The sequence below is a fragment of the Schistocerca nitens genome, chromosome 1 (assembly GCF_023898315.1).
Source record: "Schistocerca nitens isolate TAMUIC-IGC-003100 chromosome 1, iqSchNite1.1, whole genome shotgun sequence".
NCBI classification, from domain to species: Eukaryota; Metazoa; Arthropoda; class Insecta; order Orthoptera; family Acrididae; genus Schistocerca; species Schistocerca nitens.
Window position 1 is genome coordinate 451,798,576 of NC_064614.1, and position 19,179 is coordinate 451,817,754.

The 19,179-nt window shown below is 41.2% G+C and overlaps 1 pseudogene; it reads left to right on the forward strand.

Moving 5' to 3' along the window:
• The first annotated feature begins 13,529 nt into the window (after positions 1–13,529).
• Positions 13,530–13,647, forward strand: LOC126209274 (5S ribosomal RNA; annotated as a pseudogene).
• The last annotated feature ends 5,532 nt before the right edge of the window (positions 13,648–19,179 follow it).

A 19,179-nucleotide genomic window follows, 5' to 3' on the forward strand; every position in this document is an offset into this window, starting at 1 on the left:
AGTCGCACAATTGACACGATACGTCATAGGCATGCGGTCTGATTAGAAATCGCTTGTGAGTAATGGTGTCAAAAGCCTTCTGGAAATCTAAAAATTTGACATCCCCTTCCGATAGCAGTCATTATTTCCTCAGAATAGAGAGTTAGTAGTGTTTCACAAGAACGATATTTTTTGAATCCATGCTGTTTCGTCAACAAATCTTGTTCTTCGTGGTAATTCATGATGTCTGAACACTGTATATGTTCCAAAATCCTATTGCAAATCGACTTCAGTGATGTGGGTCTGTAATTCAACGTATTACTCCTGTTTGCTTTCTTGGGTATTCGTATGACTTGTGCAGCTTTCCAGTCTTTAGGTACGGATCTTTTGACGAGCGAGCGATTGTATACGATTGCCAAGTGCGCCAGACTGTGGTCTCCGTCTGTGATTTTGCCCCCGTCAATCCATTCAGTACCAAATAAAAAATTTATTCAGGATTTGTCCTGTCAACCGATCTTTTCTTTTAGTCAAACTGTACCATCGATTCCATTAAGTACGTCTTCATTAGTTGTACGATCTACTTATCTGATCATTAGCATTCTTCTGTAGCACAACATTTCAAACGCTTCTACTTTTAGTGAGTGATTTTCAAATATAATATCCACAACTTCTTCCTTCTGTTCAATTGGTTCTTCAAGTCCCTAGCCATCTCTTACAGAATTTGGCCATCTGCAAACCATAGCCGGCTGTTGTGGCCGAGCGGTTCTAGGCGCTTCAGTCTGGAAACGCGCGACTGCTACGGTCGCAGGTTCGAATCCTGCCCCGGGCATGGATGTGTGTGATGTCCTTAGGTTAGTTAGGTTTGATTAGTTCTAAGTTCTAGGGGACTGATGACCTCAGATGTTAAGTCCCATAGTGCTCAGAGCCATTTGAACCATTTTTTTGCAAACCATAAAGTTTTTTTTTCCTTTCCCTGAACTGCAGTTCCTTTTCTAAATTTCTCCCTGGACACTTTTGCTAGTTGCTCAGTGGACAGATTAAATAACATTGGTGATAGGCAACCACCCTATCACTCTCTTATCTACTTCTGCCTCCTTTTAATGTACTTCGATTCTTATAACTGCATTCCGGTGTCTGTATAAGTAATTGATAACCTTTTGCTCCCTACATTTTATCCTGGCTACCTTGTGACAATCAACATTCTCGAGAGCTCTCTCTAAGTCTACAGGTACTATTAACGTAGGTTTGAGTTTCTTCAGTTTTTTTTGTAAGATAAATCGTAGTATAAGAATCATCTTGCGTGTTCCTGCATTTCACGAGAACCGAAACTGATCTTCCCCGAACTCGGCTTCTACCAGTCCTTTCATTCTTCTGTGACTAATTCGAGTTAGTAGTTTGCAACGATGACTTATTAAACTGATGGTTCCCTAACACAGCTGACGCTACCTCTCCTGTTTAGAATTGGACAAATTAGATTCCTCCTGAAGTCCACATCGCTACGCCTACATGACTACTCTGCAATTTGATGCTTGGCAGAGGGTTCTTCGAGCCATTTTCAGATTATTTCTCTATCGTTCCACTGTTTAACAGCGCGTGGGAAAAATGAACATTTAAATCTTTCTGTACGAGCTCTGATTTCTCTTATTTTATTATGACGATCATTTCCCCCTGTGTAGGTTGGCGAAAATACGATTTGGAGGAGAAAATTGGCGACTGAAATTTCGTGAAACTCGCTACAACGAAAAATGCGTTTGTTTTAATGATTGAGTTTGGACTTGAAAGTTAACAAGCAGCGGGTACTTGCAGTCAAAGAAAAAGGTCAGCACGATTTTCCCGGAGATGGCGTACCTATTGTGTCGACTACGCTCCAGAAGTTTCACTGGGAAGCCCTTATACATCCTCCGTACAGTACTGATCTTTCCCTATGCGATTTTGCCATATTTTTGGAGCCCTGGAGAAAGACATGCGGGGCCGTCGATTTGTTTCGGACGAAGAGGGGCACGCCAGGATAAATCATGGGTCCGCGTGCAACGGCAAACATTTTTCAGTGAAGATATGGACCGTCTTGTCTCACAGTGGGATAAACATATTAACAGTTATGGTGGTTAATTTTGAAATTAGTATAGTTACTTTTTCATCTGTCTCGTTTTCCTTTGACGCCGTTATAAGACTGGCTTGCCATCTGTTCACGCAGCTGATTCTCTTTTCACCCGAAGGCGTCTTTAATTCTCGTATGTGTGGCATCTACCTTTCACGTAGTTACGCGTGCTGCTATAGCCTTACATTTCTCCTCTAGCCAGTCCTGCTTAGCCATTTTGCATTTCCTTCCAATCTCATTTTTAGTCGTTTGTATTCCCTTTCGCACCTTAGAAGCACTCATCCACATGCTTTGCCGTGAGCTACAACCACAATTAGGCACCATTTGATAGATTGTACATTGTATATATGAATATTTAAAGGAGACTGACATTGTTATGTACGCCTTGTAAATAATTGTTAGTGCTTACTGCATGAAAGGTGACGGATTGTCTTTATTACCAGAACGGCGTAATGAATGATTGCCTGTACTAGTAGAGGTTGGAACGTGTGAAGGCATTGCTAATTTTTTTTTTTTTTTTTTTTTTGGTCGTCTGTCTACTGACTGGTTTGATGCGGCCCGCCACGAATTCCTTTCCTGTGCTAACCCCTTCATCTCAGAGTAGCACTTGCAACCTACGTCCTCAATTATTTGCTTGACGTAATCCAATCTCTGTCTTCCTCTACAGTTTTTGCCCTCTACAGCTCCCTCTAGTACCATGGAAGTCATTCCCTCATGTCTTAGCAGATGTCCTATCATCCTGTCCCTTCTCCTTATCAGTGTTTTCCACATATTCCTTTCCTCTCCGATTCTGCGTAGAACCTCCTCATTCCTTACCTTACATTGCTAATTACGCATATAAAATTTTTTTCGTGATTTCCTTTAGATTTCTATTCTTTTTCTTTTGTTCATATGGGCATTTCTAATTGTGATTATGTAACATTCTATTGTGGTTTATAAATGTAAAGATGTAATTGTGATTGTTTCGTTTGCCAATGGATAAATATGGTTCTTGCTTTGTACCTGTGGTAAAGTTTGTAAAGTTCTCTTTTGGAATATTATTAATTGTGCAGTCAATAACACTTATAAAGGTTTATGTAATTTACGATAACGATATAACATCTATAGACAGGTGACAGCGATAGTGATATCGAGAGTCGAAACGTTGTTGCGTAGTAGAGGGGATGGTGGATGGTGTGTCTGTGGAGCGTGCGCGGGAAAAATAGTACTGTGTTTTATGAAAAGCATACGTAATTGTATGGACAGTGATACCGAACTATCAGATTGTTGATTCTCTTTACCACTGCAGTATGTAATGCCATCGCCAGTGAACTTTAAGAGCAAATAAACCGGACTGTGAAAGTGCCGCTAACATTACTTTGTTGTGGCCGACACGAACAGTGCTTTTATGCGAATGAACTTTGCTGGTATTGGTTTTGGGTGGTGGAACTGTTGTAAATCACATTCTATCAAGCCGTGAAAGTGAAGACTTTAATTAACTGTACAATATAAATGACTCTCAGTGACGTTGTCGATGTTTGAAATACGAGAACAGAGTGGGCATTGTTTACGGTGTGCTTCACACACAAGAACAATTCTATGAACTGTGTATTTGTGGCTAAGACTATATGAATGTGACGAACTGTGTAATTATGGACGATAGCGTCACGGACAGTATATAAAGTGTAAAAACGAGCGATGTCTACGTCATGTACTTTGAAAGAGAGGACATGTCAACAACGTTCGTATACTGGCGTCTTGTGGTTTGTTAATCACCACGGGGTTAATGATACAGATGTGGCTGAACTTTATTTGCGTTTCGCCGGAGAAGATTAACCAGCGGAACTGCCTGTATCCTGCTTTCATCATCGTAACCCGCCGACATCGTGCTGCCCAACGCAACGATTCGTATGCAACAAAAATTAAGAGATTTCGCCGAATGCTATCCCCTGACCTAGAAACTTTCTTTCTCTATTAAAAGTATAAGAATTACAGACTCTATTTAAATAAATTCTTTGCTTAGTTTATGTTTGCTTTCTGCTAACGAAAATAAAATTACAATCAGTGAATTAAAAGTTGCCTGGTAGTCATTGTTGAAACACCAATAAATATAAACTTCTTCCTCTCATTAGAACTAATTCTCATTGCATGTCAAAATTATTGTAGTTATTTTATGTAGTTTTATGTATTGTTATGAGACTAGATTTATGACTGTGACTAATAAGAGTATTTTTGCCACGAAATATGGCTTCGCGCGAAAATTACGGCGACCGCCATAATTGCTTGCGTTCTGACCAATAACGTAAAAGCTGCATTTCCCGTATTTGTGCATTTCCTGACGTGAGCGGGAATTATAAATGTCAGCTGTCAAATGACGTAGGGCCTGTTTACCCAGTAATAAAAGTTTTTGATATTGTATTGCTACGAGTCTTAGTATTAAGAGACACTGGTTATACTCAAAAGTTGGTAGATGTATAGTGAAACCCCCCAGTGTTCATGCGATTGTTAACAGTATTTTGTGTGATTCACGAAATTTTGTCGCTTTTTCTAATTCCTTTCAGCTATTGCCTTAGATGTCTTTGAAGTTTCAGAGAATATATACACAATTTTGTCGGTTCAGGTTAATTTCAGAGCAGATTCTCGTGAATATTAGAGTTTTCAGTTCATAAACAAAGTGGGATCGTGACCAATTGAGAAGTATGACAAAGAGTGTGGTTTTCCAACTAAAATGTTGGATGACTTCACAGTTCAGATTTTGACAATTATTTTACCTGTGGGTTGAGGTCATCACAAACGCCAGTGGAGATGAAACGGCAGGCAGAACTCAAGCTCTGGGTGGAAGGCCCATACAGGTGTGTTGGTCCTGCTTAACACAGGAAGTAGACAAGACGTACGGTCGGGACACCTGAGCTCTGGAGCACAATAAGGTGACGGCCGGCCGCTATTGTAGCAGGACCGGAAGGACAACAGGGTACTCTGCAAATCTCGGACGCAGGTGAGGGGAACGAAGAAGCGGCACCTCAGAAACCACGCAGGCTGGGTTATTTCCAAGGATTTTTACTCAGAAGCGTACCATTGTACGAGTATAGGTTTTTCCTCGCAAACTTTCCGCACTGGACGACAAAAGACTAAAATATGGTTGGTCGGTGTTCGGAAGAATATGTAGAGAGTGAGAATATTCCGTGGTTTCGAGAATATGATTCGTTTTCGGAATTACGAGGGTGGGCAGTCCAGCCTTGCTAGGAAGCCAGCTGTGGAGAGACGAGGTCTTCCATTGTGAGAGCCCGTGTGTGACGGTCGCTCAGTATCAGCTTTGTTCGTACAGACGGACTTGCTGTCTTTGGTCTCAGGAGAGTTTATAGTTAGAACAGTTAGGCACTGTACTGTTGCGAACCTATACGATTCTGGACTTCACCTCCGGGTTAGAAATCGTCGTTGAGTACGCAGCATTCAGTAATTGAGAGCACTTCTTCTGCCTATACTTACGTTGAGACGTTATCTGAACTCCGTCCTTGTGGCTGGGCGTTCGCGTTTTTCGTCTGTAGAACACAGAGAGGAGAAGACAGTATCAGAGTGTATTTGTCAGAGGACCGCCGTCTGCCGTCCTAGTGTTTGAAGGAGTTTTATTTGTGGCTGGAATTCTTCCATCGTCGCAGACGAGTACGAGAACCATCACTTCGACGCACCGGACGCAGTACATACGGTGATATCGCAAACTGCTTCGACTTATTAGGGCTATGAAGCTAAACAGCTGTGATGACGTTAGTTTATCTCCGCTGAGGTACCACACCACCGTAGATCATCTTTGAAAGTAGTGTCTTCTAGTGTTTGGTCCTTAGATGATGTCAGTCATTTCGCGTTAGTGATATTAGACCGTGCAGTCATAGTAAGGGGCAGAGTTGGGTAAATGGTTAATAATTTTAGTTAGGAAATATAGACAATTGTACTTTAAGGGTTGGTTTTAATCTAATAATTAATATATACTGAACAACAACGCTTATCATTTAATTGTATTAGTTGCCTTCATCATTCATTTATGTTTATATTGTAATTTATATGTTAAAAAGAGCATTAAGAGATCCTAAGATCTGCTTCATGGGGTAGTTAGACAGCGCCAAATCAGCATTTTAGCGTTTATTATTTTCCGTTTCGCACATTCATTTTTACTCCCGCCTGGAGTATCATTTTGGAACTGAACCTGATCTTTTTTCTGTTTGGTCCTCTGCTGCCTTTACTGCTTCAGTTCTCAAAGCTATACATTCGTCTTCTATTTCACTCAATGCTCCCACAGAAAGTCTAAGCTCTTTCAATTCCCCAGGTCCCATATCTTTAATTTTCTACCCTTCTACAATTTAAAAAAAGGCAATGTTAATTGCGAAAATTTCACAATTTACATTTAATGTAAAGTCCTTTCTTTCTCGTAAAGCGAACGGAAGTAATAACTATTAGCTTGATATTTGAACGAAAAATTGGCGAGGGCATATTTATGAACTCCGCTGCGAAAACAGCCACGCAACGTAGCTCGAATAAAATAACTTTGTGATTGACTATTATGAATAATGAGCGGATGCATTGCCTGCTAGTACACAGTATGCCACGTACTCATGTGGTCGAAAGTTGGGCGCTCACTTAAAATGAATCAAAAAATGTAGGCTACTTACAGATTGTTGCCGTCACTGTCTTCGATGTCTGTCGCGGTAAGGGCGTTAGTGGTAGTGGCAGTAGGAGCAGCAAATGCAGTCACTGTTAACAGAGTACTTCTGCTTAGTAGTTACATGTTTGAAGGGGAAAATCACCGAGAAGATGAGTGCTCGTTCTAACTCAGCAACAAATTTCGTAAGAAACCAAACGAAATTTGAAACAGAAACTGTGAATATATACGACCCATACCATATTCTCAAGCAACCTTTACCATCTACAAACTGAAAAACTGCATTGGGCTTCCTCAGAATAAACAATAAACAAAAACTGATCATTCATGAAGAAAATTTCCTCGTACAAAAACTCATAACGAACAGAAACACACACTTATTGATTCGGTACACAAGGAAATGCAGTTTAGAATGACGAAAGGTCCTACCGGTGACCAACTGACTAAAATAAACTATATTTCTGATACCCATTACCTTAGCACAAACAATGTAATCATGTATCAGTACACAACAGGATACACAAAAAATATCGATTACACAACACACGCACCACACCTCAACAATACGTACATAACAAAAAACAAAGAAGGACACGGGGCAGATACTGAAGCTCGCCTAAAACAAACTACATAAGAAGAATTCATAAGATGACAGTACGACAGGTAAACGTTCACATCATTGAAGAAAGATGCAAGAAATGGAACACACACACACAGACCATACCCAGAGAGAGAGAGAGAGAGAGAGAGAGACAGAGGTAGAGAGATTCAGTATTAGGAGAAGAAATGACAACATTTCCACAATTAAAAGACGCAACTGACGCAATGCAAACAAACGGAGTTTAAATCATGTTGTGTAGTAGGACCAGTCTGATTAAATAAGAAAATGAATATTTTTGACCTGACTTCGGCGGAAATGGGTGTAACTGGTAATAGATAGTTTGCTCTTTCAAATTGACTCCTGGTAATTTTTCCCTCGTGTTTTGATTTCTTTTTTGAACCATCCTATCACTGTGTTCAGTTACCGTAAAAAACTCGTCATCCGATCCTATGACTTTTTTTGTTAATTTGTGCTGTTGCGTTTTCGATGTGTTGACTATGCTTGCTCTGTTAACTTCTTCAATTCGTTCATGTATTTCATCTGCACTAGAGGCAATCACAGCAATGTCACCCGCAAACCAAAGATGGTTGAGATACGATCCATTATCATACATTCGTTCTCAATTTACCCAGAATAATGATCTCAAAATTTTAGCACTACGGAGAATAATTTTCGTAATATCGAATCATGTTGCGTGACTGAACTTTCAATTCTTAATTTATCGTTATCCTTATTAAGTCTAATGGAAGCTGTGCTATCGGCTACATTTTTCTGTATTGCATCCTAGGTAGAATCAGCGTGTCGTTTCTCTAGGACTAAGGGCAATTAATGGTCGTATTGAAAAATCATAGACAATTATACTCACTGCGCCCTTCTGTAGTGTGGTAGCTTGTGATTTTGCCTGATTGAAATACATCGTTTTACCTACAGTGGCCCAAATAGAAGATTGTTTGCGAAAATTACAGAAAAGTGGTTCCTCAGATTTTGATTTATTTTACGTTAAATGATGACAGCAATCTTACCGCCGCTGACATCTTTGTACCTTGAACTAAAGACTACACAAGATCTCCAGTTTATTAACAGCAAATTATATTTGCCCAACGTACTACACGCAGACGTGGCTTGTCACTGGACGTAATCACAGCTTCACAAGCGAGTAGGATGTTGTACCACTGCAGCCTGCAATTACCAACATTTGACAAGTAACAGTGGCGTCGCGCTTCATTTTGTTCTTGATATTACTGAAATAAATTACAATATTAAGCTCGAAGCCATGTGCGCTAATGAATCTTATATTTCTAAACAAAGATTTTTTTAAAATTTTGTCCATATTTTGCAGCTTAAAACGTGACTGTATCCATAACATTGGAGCTATGAGTTAAACAACGCCTTCAGTCAAATCTTTTTCGTGTTTTATTAACTACACGATGCATTTCGTACTCTGTGGGTCCATCGTCATGTGTAATTTGTCTTAATAAATGTTTTATTTCTTCTCTTGAATGAGGTGACATGCATATTCTTGTCACGAAAAAGTTTAATGATAGGTTATGAATTTCGTAAGTCGAACGCGGAAAATATGTGCAAAATAGTGGAAAATGAACAGTGTAAACTTACAACGTAATCCAAGGAAAGCATTTTTAACGTTTAGCACCGGCAAACATTCTTTTCTCCGTCGTTTTAGTACATGTTACTTCATCCAAGAGGTACATTTGCACACAAATGTTTATAAACACTTCACAGATGTTTTTGTACATGGTGTTGCCAAACATGAATTTATTCGCAGTGCTAAAAATATAACTATTAAACAATTGACATATGCAAGAAATAATTTTAGAATAGGTCTTAAAAATTACTAAAATAACTATGGCTTGTGAAATCTGTTTGTTCATTTAACATAATTCTGGTTTTTTGATTTCGTGGAGGAATATCTACAGTTGTTCTAACAGACTTAGGGTCTTACCATTGGCTTCGTTATGTAGTATTACCAAATTGTTTTCTAGACTGTTGATGACATGTTCGTTTCCAACATATGTTGTGCAATGACTGATTTTTCGAAATTCTTGAGCCTGAAAGCATTTACATGTTGTTGAAAACGGGTCTTGAAGTTTCTACCTGTTTTCACTACGTTGTAGGCAGGACAACTAGGCCATGATACTCTGTACACTCCGCTGTTGTATGTTTGTGTATTTGATTTTACGTTATGGATGAGTTAGTTTCCTAACTTATTATTGGTTGAGAATGCAACTGTTACATTTGTTTTTCTGGAGAGGTTGGCGATTTTATGTGATATGGGGCCCTGGTATGGGATACTGGCGAATATTTTCTCTTCTTTCACAGTGTGTCCATTCGTTGTCTTGATTTTGTGTATCTGTCTGCTTAAATTGTCAATGGTTTTGGCTGCGTAGCCATTGCTTATGGCAATGCTGAACTTGTGTTTTTGTTGGCGGTTGGTGGTTTTAAGATCCACGTTCTATTGTGAATTTTATGTTTTTGTGGAAAGAACTGAATACTGCTAGTAGTTCTTCGAGCTCATCTTTTGTTCCATCAAATAGCAGCAAGGTGTCATCAACATGTCTCCAGTAATATACTATTTTATTTTTGAGTCCATTGTCTTCGTTAAAGAACTTACTTTCCAGATGATTGAGAAATATGTCTACCAGAAAACTTGAAACGCTACTGCCGATGGCAAGACCGTCATTGTGTTTGCAAACTTTCCCATTAAATGTAAAGTAATTGTGGGACAATATTAGCTGTAACCTGTCCTCGACTTTTGATATGTCTGCAATTGACAATTTTTGATGTTTTATTAAGTTTCCAAAGATTATGTCTATTGTTTCTTCAGTTGGTACATTTGTAAATAGGTTAGTTACATCAAAAGAGGCAAACCTGGCACCTGCAGCAATATTTATGGCCTTAATTTTAGTTGCTACTTCATTTGTGTTCTTAACTGAGTATGATTTATCAAATGTATAGTACTGTTTCAGAATTTCATTCAGTAATTGGGAGACCTTTGAGGCTGGTGTGTGTTTCGAATTAACAATGGGTTTTAATGGAACATGGGGTTTATGGGTCTTAGGTTGAGCTCTTACTCTTGGGGCTGTCGGTTTCATTAAAATGCATGTTTTTGCTTGTTTTTCTATGAAGAACAAATTGCATTTATTGACTATTTTTCTGTTTTTGTTTTGGAAATTTATTAAAATGCATGCAGTACTAGTAATTATGAACAAACATGAATACATCACTAGTACGCCGACTTTCTTTTCTGAAAACAACATAACAAAGCTCAAACAAGATCCAACGGTAAAATTCCATAAATTTCCGTTTTATTTAAAATGATTATTTTCCATAACGATGAACGGAGTTTAGCTGCTTTTTCTACAGTACATTTATCTTCTAAAATCTGAAATCTACAGTTTTTCATAGTCATTATGGACAAGCCTGCAGTTAAGAAAATGTTAGATGTCTCATAGCCGAATTCTTGTTTGACTTTTTTTTTTTTGGTCATCAGTCTACTGACTGGTTTGATGCGGCCAGCCAGGAATTCCTTTCCTGTGCTAACGGACATAGAACTGCAGTCAAGCGAAAGAAAATGCAACACGCTTTAAAATAATGTTTACTTGTTTCGTTTTTGAGTGGTGTAATTTTGTAGAGACACTTTTACTATGTATTTTTGTTATCCATGTGTTTCCAACAGGAAAAAGAAATTTCTGAATATTACAAGTACAATTTATAAATGAGGCGTTGAATAAGAATAACCCTGTCTCTCGCCGATACGGAAACTATCGGACATGGGCATAGCACGCAGTTTCTATTTCTTCATCGGAAGTGCAATAAATTTCAATCGCTGGCAGGAACACGAGGGAGAGGAAGCAGTTCGTAAGATGTGAGGAAATTTATTCATTTTGAGGCCATGTTTCATTTCCATAATTTTGTTGGAGACTTTTCAGTGCACGTCCGCTTTATAAATCCTGCGTTCAAGTCGCGTCGTGTGTGTAACGCGCAGAATTTTACCGAGCGGTCTGCTGTGGGGCTCTGCCGATGCGACAGAGGGCGCTGTCGGCGGCTGCCGCGAGGCCTCCACTCCCAGCAACGTGTCTGCTGCCTTTAAGCATGTTTACACATCGGCTACACAAAGGCTTTGCTCAGCTGTAAGTTTTAATCTATAGAACGTAAATCTGCTAATATCGAGTAAAAGTGTCTTCGGGTCAGCTCTTACAAATATGCTCTTTGCGAAGAATAAGCTTAATTTCCATTAGAGATAAAATATTACATCCAACGTCAGCAGTCCAACTCGTAACCCATACGTATCATAGCTTCCCTTGGCAAACGTTAGTCACAGAATTGTAACAAGTTTCTCAGGCAACTCGAACAGTTATTAGTATTTCATGTGGAATCCAGTCGCATAAACACTTTCCCAGTCTTTCAAAGGCACATAGAATTTTTACGTGAATCTTATAATTTCCTTTAAGTATGCTCTTTAAGTTTTAGCTTCCAGTAACATATTTTAGAATTAATTCAGATGACATAGTGCAAGACGTACTTTTCGTAAATGATTGAGTTAAGAAATGTCCTCCTGGATTCAGACGATTTTATGCTTAGTTTATAATGACGTTGTACAATGCCTTCTTCTTCGTCTTTACGTGGTTGCTGAAAAGTAGATTCACAACTTATTAGAGTAACATTAGTACTAGGAAAAGGCACAGCAGTTGATTTTCGAGCGTATTCCACAGAAAAATGGAAATTGTGTATCAGCTATAACAGTTACCGAGACAGCTTTGTCGAATTCTTATGTCGTGATATGTGCCAGTTACGTAGATAAAATCCACAAGGTACTCAGGAAGGTGACCTCGCTAGTCGTAGAAATTAATTGTGTTTCACTATGATAATATAGACCCACAAACGTTTGCGTTTGTCATTAACAACTTTGCTCCAAATAGATTCCATTGTAACTACTTTTCTTTCCATCCTTTAAGAACGGCTATATTTATAGTGATAAAACACATCACCAGAAAAATGTTACAAGTTAAAAAAAAGGGGATGTTTCAGACAAGAGCAAAGCACAAATAATTCAGTTGAGCCAAGAGTCCTTCGATAGAATCCCGTGAAACACTACTCGTGCTCAAACACGCTAAGTGAACAAGCGATACTTATTGTATTTTCCAACGACAAGGAATAACATCAAGTAAATGGAATCGAGGGAACTCACATTGATCTACACCTATAAGAAACGGAAAGGTATAAATGAATGGTACTACAAAAGATTTTGGACACAGTCTAAAAAATTGTAGAGAGCAGATCAGACCATACGGGAGTATTTGCAAACGAGCTATAAACATTAGACATAAAATTTAGGACAACAAGATATTTCTTTGGTCCGACGCGGTATGATGAAACTTTGTTTACATGATTTCGTAAATAAGTAATGGTAGTTTTTTATTGACTTTTTATTGATAAACTGGATCGTGGTCTTATGATAATAATTTCTGTGCGGTTCAATGCCAACAGGAATGCTTTCAAAGTTGGTGAACATTCATAACTGCTCCACTGTTTCATATTCAACAGTTAAGAAACGGCAAATTGAAGGCAGTCGTTGCCGTGCTTCCGTTGAAAATGATCTACAAAACTGAGAACAGAGATGACAAGCTTCGAAAGAAACATTTTACATTTACAATTTACTCTGAGAAAGGTTTGGGCAAGATGAGTACTGGACCTGTTGAACACCGACAGAAAAAAACACGAAAATAAACTTCTCGAAAATTTTGTGTGCTGATTTAGATGATAGTTAGGTTAACTATTTTACGGCGTAAACGAAACAACAGTCAGTATTGTGCGAGGAAAGGTACATTGCCCTTGAACGGGCGAAATTGAAAGTGGATGAAAAAGGGTATCTTTCGACGTGGGAAAAACGTGGCATATCGATACAAACATTTAGGTGAATGTTTCGCATGCAGCGAACTTGGAGCAATCTATGTTTTACTTGGAAAAAACTTTCAGTAACCAAACTCGCATAGATTAGGCTTTATTGTTAAGAACTGCTTTCGACAGTTGCAACTTTCATCTTCAGGACTTCAAAAATTTTTTGATGTGAAATGTGTTCCATTGTGAGTTAATACCTCATCACATGTTGTCATTATGGTGTATAAAATACAAAACATTAGACACAGGTTTGTCGACAGTACAACCATTTACAGTAAAAAAGCTACGTATACTTCGTCTTCGTGGCCAACGGCGTTGTCGCAGTGGTAACACCGGTACCTGTCAGATCACCGATGTTAAGCGCTGTCGAGCTCGGCTAGCACTTGGATGGGTGACCGCCCGATCTTCCGAGCGCCGTTGGCAAGCGGGGTGCACTCAGTCCTTCTGAGGCGAATTGAGGAGCTACTTGATGTAGGAGTAGAGGCTCCAATCACGAAGACTGACAAGGGACAGGAGAGCGGTGTGCGGACCACACGTCACTCCATCTCCGCATCCAGTGACGCCTGTCGGCAGAGGATGACACGGCGGTCCTCCTTCCGAGGACTGTTCGCACGGAGTATATTTCGTCTGAGGTATACCCACAATGTATGTAACAAGTCACGTAAACATGTACAGATGTGCATTTTACTGTGCATGATGCATGAATGCTACATATGCGAACATGCCCACGTGCACTAGGTACTTTTTAACTGCAAATAGTTTTGCCGTCGATAAACCTGTGTATAATCTGCTGTACTTTATCCGCCACAATGACAGCATAGCATGAGGTGCTAACTCACAATGAAGCACGATTTATAACAAATCAAATGTTCAAATGTGTGTGAAATCTTATGGGACTTAACTGCTAAGGTCATCAGTCCCTAAGCTTACACACTATTTAACCTAAAGTATCCTAAGGACAAACACACAGATCCATGCCCGAGGGAGGACTCGAACCTCCGCCAGGACCAGCCGCACAGTCCATGACTGCAGCTCCTTAGATCGCTTGGCTAATCCCGCGCGGCTCACGTTTTATAACAAAACTTTTTGATGGTCAGAAGATGTCAGTTACAACTGTGGAACCCGGTTCTCAACAATAAAGACTAATTTATACGATCTTAGCTATTGAATGTTCTTCAGAATTAAACGTTTAGGACCTCCTCGTCATATATCGCTCCATCTGTATTCCATCTACTCCTCCATTTTATAAAATTAGTAAGTGGAAAACGTTTGGAATGTACCACAGCTATACACGGAAAAATAGATAGATTTTACAAAATCTCACATACTGGGCTGAATTTACCTATTGGAAAAACGTCAGACGGAAATACACTCACTGAAAGGTGACTACGTCAAAGACTAACTGCATTTATACCATGACTAATACAATTTTTCATTCCCTGGCCGAGAAAGTTTGTGCTGCCCCTACTGTACATGTGGTTTGACTGGAGTTGTAAAACTACTGTAGGCTACCTAGACTATCGTTAGTATGTGTTGACTATGGTAGTTTTCGAGGTAGCTTTGGTCACTTAAGGTCGTACCCGTGCTGTCTTTACAGCAGTTGTGTTGCATACCTTTCGGGCGTTATCTCATACCGATCGCTTTCTTTACCAATGCGATCATAGTCTACTAGATTCCTCTAAAAACCGGCAGTGTCGAGCCATCTACAAACTGAGTTAGTATACACTCCTGGAAATGGAAAAAAGAACACATTGACACCGGTGTGTCAGACCCACCATACTTGCTCCGGACACTGCGAGAGGGCTGTACAAGCAATGATCACACGCACGGCACAGCGGACACACCAGGAACCGCGGTGTTGGCCGTCGAATGGCGCTAGCTGCGCAGTATTTGTGCACCACCGCCGTCAGTGTCAGCCAGTTTGCCGTGGCATACGGAGCTCCATCGCAGTCTTTAACACTGGTAGCATGCCGCGACAGCGTGGACGTGAACCGTATGTGCAGTTGACGGACTTTGAGCGACGGCGTATAGTGGGAATGCGGGAGGCCGGGTGGACGTACCGCCGAATTGCTCAACACGTGGGGCGTGAGGTCTCCACAGTACATTGATGTTGTCGCCAGTGGTCGGCGGAAGGTGCACGTGCCCGTCGACCTGGGACCGGACCGCAGCGACGCACGGATGCACGCCAAGACCGTAGGATCCTACGCAGTGCCGTAGGGGACCGCACCGCCACTTCCCAGCAAATTAGGGACACTGTTGCTCCTGGGGTATCGGCGAGGACCATTCGCAACCGTCTCCATGAAGCTGGGCTACGGTCCCGCACACCGTTAGGCCGTCTTCCGCTCACGCCCCAACATCGTGCAGCCCGCCTCCAATGGTGTCGCGACAGGCGTGAATGGAGGGACGAATGGAGACGTGTCGTCTTCAGCGATGGGAGTCGCTTCTGCCTTGGTGCCAATGATGGTCGTATGCGTGTTTGGCGCCGTGCAGGTGAGCGCCACAATCAGGACTGCATACGACCGAGGCACACAGGGCCAACACCCGGCATCATGGTGTGGGGAGCGATCTCCTACACTGGCCGTACACCACTGGTGATCGTCGAGGGGACACTGAATAGTGCACGGTACATCCAAACCGTCATCGAACCCATCGTTCTACCATTCCTAGACCGGCAAGGGAACTTGCTGTTCCAACAGGACAATGCACGTCCGCATGTATCCCGTGCCACCCAACGTGCTCTAGAAGGTGTAAGTCAACTACCCTGGCCAGCAAGATCTCCGGATCTGTCCCCCATTGAGCATGTTTGGGACTGGATGAAGCGTCGTCTCACGCGGTCTGCACGTCCAGCACGAACGCTGGTCCAACTGAGGCACCAGGTGGAAATGGTATGGCAAGCTGTTCCACAGGACTACATCCAGCATCTCTACGATCGTCTCCATGGGAGAATAGCAGCTTGCATTGCTGCGAAAGGTGGATATACACTGTACTAGTGCCGACATTGTGCATGCTCTGTTGCCTGTGTCTATGTGCCTGTGGTTCTGTCAGTGTGATCATGTGATGTATCTGACCCCAGGAATGTGTCAATAAAGTTTCCCCTTCCTGGGACAATGAATTCACGATGTTCTTATTTCAATTTCCAGGAGTGTATATAAAGGGCTAGTAACCTACGGAACATTTTTGTTGTACATAGTTATGGTGCTGTGAGGTACTTAAAAGTAAGCAGTATTTATAACTTAATTATAAGTGTCAATGGTTAATTCAGTTTTATTCGAAAATTGTTGGTTTGTAACGTGAAATAGAGGGCTACTGCAGTAACTATAAAGAAAACAATACAGATTTATCATATAGCGCTAGAAAATGCAATTTCCTTACCAAATAGGTAAAATGAAAAAATAACAACAAAACAAAAATATATCAAACATCGTTACAATAGTTCGTCGAAATGGTAGAAAACACGTTTCTGTTAATCGTGAAAACCTTTCGGAATTATCAATAATAACAGGGAGCTGGCCTTTGATCATGATTATATATGGGTGGTCCATTGATCGTGACCGGGTCAAATATCTCACGAAACAAGCGTCAAACGGAAAAACTACAAAGAACGAAACTTGTCTGGCTAGAAGGGACAAACCAGATGGCGCTATGGTTGGCCCGATAGATGGCGCTGCCATAGGTCAAACGGATATCAACTGCGTTCTTTTAAAATAGGAACCTCCATTTTTTATTACATATTCGTGTAGTTCGTAAAGAAATATGAATGTTTTAGTTGGACCACTTTTTTCAATTTGTGATAGATGGCACTGTAATAGTCAGAAACGTCTAAGTACGTGGTATCACGTAACATTCCGTCAGTGCGGACGGTATTTGCTTCGTGATGCATTACACGTGTTAAAATGGACCGTTCTTTGTAGTTTTTTCGTTTGATGCTTATTCCGTGAGATATTTGGTCCGGTCACGATCAAATGGACCACCCTATATATAACTCTACTTGCATTAAAAGTAATTGCTTTGATTACATAAAAACGCAGAAGTTACGTGACCGACTAATTTTTGTTACTTACAAAATGCAACTTATATGCTGTAGAGATATGAAATACACAATGGACTAACACTGAGTGATGTGCGGTTCTAATTACATGCAAAACAAAGAACCAAACAAATACAAAACCAAAGAGAAGCCGCTACCAGACCGTGCATTTGTGTCAAAGCCTCTACTTTATCATATGCACCTAGTGCCTGAGCGGGAACCCCTTCAGAGGTAAAGCGAACAAAGAGCGCTATGGAAGCGTGCGTGTACTGCTCGGGCCAGCAACGGCTCCCGACGGCGACGAGCGGCGCGTGGGCCGAGCTGGTCCGGGCCGGGCCGCATTGTGGCGAGATGAGGTGAGGTGCAGGTAGCAGGCAGGCACAGCCGGATGCGAGGGCAGCACGTGGTGCACCACCGGCCGCGCCTGCGCAGTGGACCAGGTCAGGCGGGGGCGGGGATCCGCCCGCAACTGGGTCGCCCACCGCCGGCACATCCCGCATCCGGGAAACCGGCGCCCGGCCGCTCGGCATGCTCCCCGTCATCGAACTCGCACCTTTTGCCACACCAGCTGCCGAGTCGCGACGAAAAGGTGCAAACAGCGATCGAGACCACCCAGGATTATTCACTGGGCCGGCTTTGTGTCTCACATAAGCTGACCAACAGAATGTCAGAGAATTGTAATCTTACGCAAAAAACAAAATAAATAAATAAATAAATAAAAATACCGACACTGCACCCCAAATATTTAATTATTTGGGTGTGACTCTCGAAAGATCCTCGACATTTAGCAAACGCCCAGAACTAAGAGGAAAGAAGCTAAAAATCGAGAAACACATATTAAGGAAACTGGTTGGTGCTAGATGGGGATGTAATGCAAACACCTTAAGAAGTGCAGCACAAGCACTTGTGTACACTGTGGACAAATCTGTGAACGTCCTTCCATGGTCATAAGATATTAGGCAACATTGATCCGACCATCTAACTTCCGGGTGCGACCCAACCAAGAAAAATATGGAGCTCCCTCAGCCATATAAGAACTGGCCACACCGTCACCAAAGCAATGATATACAAATGGAGAATTGCAGGTGGCGACCTATGTGACTGCGGAACATCGGAGCAAAGTATTGAGCACATTTTTGCACGACTGCCCAAAAAGAAAATTCGTGGGTACCTGTAAAGGTTTTTTAGACGCAACACCTCCAGCAGTTAAATGATTGGAGTCTTTTGCTGGATAGCTGTGATGAAAAATGGATCTCAACTTCCTTTGTCTACTGCCGGTTCTTCATCTATCTTTACTACCTATACATTTTACATCCGTATATATAGGCGTACCGGCTTTTGATTCATATCATTCTATCTTAACTTATATCAATTTAAGTGTACGCACTTTTAAATTGTAATTCTGTAAGCTATACGCTAAATAAAATAAATTAATCTTAAATTTCAACAAAGAACAGACATGACCTTCAATAAATGTATGCGGCAAGACAGCTATAGATGTTGCAGAGTATCATGTTATCTGAGCTAGAGAGACTCGGATACAGGCCGTTGCGAGTGGAAATTCAAGTGGTCAGCCATTTGTTATTAATGTCAGTTGTCCTCATAGCGTAGATGACAGCGTACGAGACAACTCGGGAGACAGCTTCTCTCCTTCCACCATCGCGTGACAGAAGTCGCCCACGGACTCGCAGTATTGCAGTTACTAAGAAAGCTATTCTGGGGGTCATACGTCAAGAACCCCAGGGAAGTACACGTAGTATAACAAGGCAGGTGCGTGTCTCGTAATGCACGGTCATTGACGTGCTGCAAGAGCATGGGCTGCACTCCTATCATTATTCCTAAATGCAACACCTTCATATTGCAGTCCGCCGCCTGCTGATGGAATTGTGTGAATGTTTCCAACAACAATAGGAATTCAACGACGACTT